The sequence below is a fragment of the Oncorhynchus kisutch genome, linkage group LG15, assembly GCF_002021735.2.
Source record: "Oncorhynchus kisutch isolate 150728-3 linkage group LG15, Okis_V2, whole genome shotgun sequence".
Lineage (NCBI taxonomy): Eukaryota > Metazoa > Chordata > Actinopteri > Salmoniformes > Salmonidae > Oncorhynchus > Oncorhynchus kisutch.
Window position 1 is genome coordinate 17,016,769 of NC_034188.2, and position 4,103 is coordinate 17,020,871.

Consider the following 4,103-nt stretch of genomic DNA (forward strand, 5'->3'; position numbering starts at 1 on the left):
TCTCTCTCTCTCTCTCTCTCTCTCTCTCTCCCCTCTCTCTGTTGGCCCTCCCTCCTTTTCTTTCTCTCTCGCTCGCTCACCCTCCTCTCTCTCTCTCCCTCTCTCTCTCTCTCTCTCTCTCCCTCTCTCTCTCTCTCTCTCTCTATCTCTCTCTATCTCTCTCTCTCCCTCCCTCTCTCTCCTTCTCACCCTCTCTGTTTTTTCTAACTCTTATTCTGTGTCACGTCCCTTTAAAAAAAATCAGTACTACATATCAGCAGACACTTTATTTATCTGTAACAGGAATCGAGTTTATCATCATATGAAACACTTGGAAAAAGTTCAATGTACAGCTATAATTTAGTATATTGGGATTTATAGTGGAGTCTGACATTATTGACACCCATGATAAAAATCAGCTAAAATGACTGTATAAAATAAATCATTCAAATACTCAGCTATACTGTATGCTAAAAAAAACGGGGAAATGATTGTATACTAATACAATTGCTCAGAGAAAGAGATTTTGTTAAAACGTTTTTTTTTTTTTTCTAAAATAAGTTGACACCCTGTTTTCAATACCTCACTGCCCATCTAAGTCTAAATTGAACTGCAATTGTATCTTCTTGCTTGGGCACTGAACCTTTTTTCTCAAATGTCTTCTGAGTTGGAGAACACATTGGGAGGGATCTTAGACCACTTCCTCTGTGCTAATGGCTTCAATTCAAACCACAGGTTTTCAATGGGGTTCAGGTCCGGAAACTGAGATGGCCAGTACAAAATGTTGATTTTGTGATGAGTTAACCATTTGTTTGTGTTTTTTATGTGTACTTGGGGTTATTGTCTTGCTGGAATATTCACATGTGGCCAAGTTTCAGCCTGAGGCTGACAGAGGCAACCAGGTTTTTGGCCAAAAATGTCTTGGTACTGGGTAAAGTTCATAAAGCCATTGACGTAAACAAGGCCCCCAGGACCAGTGTAAGCAAAATAGGGAAAGGGGGATACCTAGTCAGTTGCACAACTGAATGCATTCAACTGAAATGTGTCTTCCGCATTTAACCCAACCCTTCTGAATCAGAGAGGTGCGAGGCGCTGCCTTAATCGACAACCACATCTTTGGCGCCCGGGGAACAGTGGGTTAACTACCTTGCTCAGGAGAAGAACGACAGATTTTGACCTTGTCAGCTCGGGGATTCGATCCCGCAACCTTCCGGTTACTGTCCCAACGCTCCTGCCCTCATGGCTACCTGCCCCCAAAATAGTCCCATAACATCAAAGATTCACCACCATTTTTTACAGTAGGTATGGGGTTATTTTCTTCTCATGAATTCTAATTTCTTTGCCAAACCCACCACTGGTAGGTGTGGCCAAAGAGTTCTATTTCCATGTCATCTGACTCCAATCAAAGTGACAATGTGGTTTAGTAGACTCCAGGCCTTTACTGTTGTTGGATGGACCCTTCTCTGTCTCACCAGTTGCTTTCCATCTCACATTCTCTCTCTTTATTTTGCTTTTTTTTCTCTGCTCATCCTTCTGTCTCACTTTCTGTTCTTCTCTCTCTCCTTTAACTGACTGAATTGGGAGAGCCACCTCCACAGGCTAAATACTTATTTTACCTCTTTCTGACACCATCTCTCTCTCTCCACCCCTCTTTCTCTCTGCCCATCGCTCTCTCTCCACCCCTCTCTCTCTCTGCCCCTATCTCTCTCTCCGCCCCTCTCTCTCTCCACCCCTCTCTCTCTCTGTCCCTCTCTCTCTCTCCGCCCCTCTCTCTCTCCACCCCTCTCTCTCTCTCTCTGCCCATCGCTCTCTCTCCGCCCCTCTCTCTCTCTCTCCCCCATCTTTCACTCTCTCGGTCTCTCTCTAATTAAGTAGGTTTCGGTAACAAACCTTTGGGCTTTGGCGTTGCCATGGTTACCCCAACATTCAATCTTGTTCGGCCCGCCTCTGTGTATGCGTGCCTGTGAGTCAGTGTATGTGCCTGTGGGTGAGTGTGCGGGTGAGTGTGTGTGCGTGGCTGTGCATGCACATGAGCATTTTTTGGCAGTGTCTCTTGCTGGGCTCTGCTTTCATGCTTTTGTCTTCCAGAGGGACAGACAGATGCTGCCATTCTGCCGCCTCTCCTCTCCTCCTCTCCTCTCCTCCTCTCCTCTCCTCTCCTCCTCTCCTCTCCTCCTCTGAGATATAGAACATTTGTGGTCAACCTAACCCTCTTTCTGTCTCTTTGTCTCTGTGTTTGTCTCTCTCTCCCCATCTCTCTCCCACTTTCGTGCTCTACCTATCCCTCTGTCTATCTCTCTCTCTCTCTCTCTCTCTCTCCTCTCTCTCTCTCTCTCTCTCCCTCTCTCTCTCTCTCTCTCTCTCTCTCTCTTTGTATACAAGAGTAACAGGCTTGTTTCTCTGTGCATAAAGCGTCATCCATAATATGGTTCATGTAACACAGAGGGAGAAACCCAAGGTTTCTAGAAGACCAGCCTCTTCTTTCCTCTTCTCTCCCTGGCCATTACCCGTGTTCCTCTGTATTTTCCTGTCTGAATGGATAGCTTTCCAGACGAGTTACACACTGAACCACTGTGCTGTGCTGCCCCTGGCTAGCTAGTGTGGTGCTGTGGTGTCCTCATATCGACCAGCCTGTTAGGTTAAAAGTTACTCAGTATTGGAGGATCATGATTCCTGGCAGCAGGGGGGAGCTGAAAATAACAGCATTTATTCCAATCGGCCTTGAAATCAACCGAGAGATGAGGGCTCATGATGGAGCTTGTGACATCACTGAGGTCTAAGGTCATATGTCAGAAGCAGAGCAGATGACACAGTGGTCCAATCCCAGAGCTGTATACAGTATACAGTATAAGACCTTGAAGGTCTATTCTCAATTAAACTAAAAACATTATGTATACAATCCAGCCAGAAGGGATATTTGCATTATAAAGAATGTTTTCCCATGATGTTTCTCTTCTCTGTTGTATCTTTCAGCCAACAAGACCCTGTTGGGAGGAGGAGGAGGTGAGTCCTTCTGTCGCTCTTTACTCTTTTATTTCTGTTCCCTTGTTCCTGGAAATAATACAGACCGCTGTGTGTGTGTGTGTGTGTGTGGTGTGGTGTGGTGTGGTGCGGTGTGTGTGTGTGTGTGTGTGTGTGTGTGTGTGTGTGTGTGTGTGTGTGTGTGGTGTGTGTGTGTGTGTGTGTGTGTGTGTGTGTGTGGTGTGTGTGTGTGTGTGTGTTTGTTAGACCTGGGATAACTATGGTTTTCACTATGCTTTGTGGAAAGTAAATATTTTGGGGGGTAAGGAACAGTTACTTTGGAGGTGACTACAGCTGTTTGCATACAGATCACCAAAAATGACTACTTTTTAAAACTATTTGAATACAGATCTCAGAAATTAACTACTCTTTAAAACAATTTGAATATAGATCTGAGAAAGCAACTACTTTCCAAAAATATTTGAATTCAGATCTCAGGAAGTGACTACTTTTCAGAACCGATTGGATTGGCTGTCTTCAACTAATGGCAGGGCTGTATCTGGAACTGCATGTTGAAGATAGAAATAGAATGAACAGCAAACGCAATGTCCTACACTATTCCAATCTATCATATTTGATCTACACAATACATTTCTATCTGAATATTCTGTAACTATCCATTCTCCTGAATGTCTATTGCCACAGATGTACATAATCAAGTCAAACCAATCAACCAATTATATTTTGTACAGAGAAGTATAAATAAGTTGTGATGGTCAACTACTGTATGACTCTTTAAACATGCCACTGAAAAGGTTGAAAACTGCAATTCATTTAATGATACCCGAAAATACTTCAGAGAAAATCAAAGCCATTTGATTTTCACAAGAATAGACTGACATGTTTCAGAAGAAATTTCTTGGTTTCTGGCCATTTTGAGCCTGTAATCGAACCCAGAAATTCTGAAGCTCCAGATATTCAACTAGTCTGAAGACAGTTTTCTTGCTTCTTTAATCAGCACAACAGTTTTCAGCTGTGCTAACATAATTGCAAAAGGGTTTTCTATTGATCAATTAGCCTTTTAAAATTATAAATTTGGATTAGCTAGCACAACTTGCCATTGGAACACAGGAGTGATGGTTGCTGATAATGGGCCTCTGTAC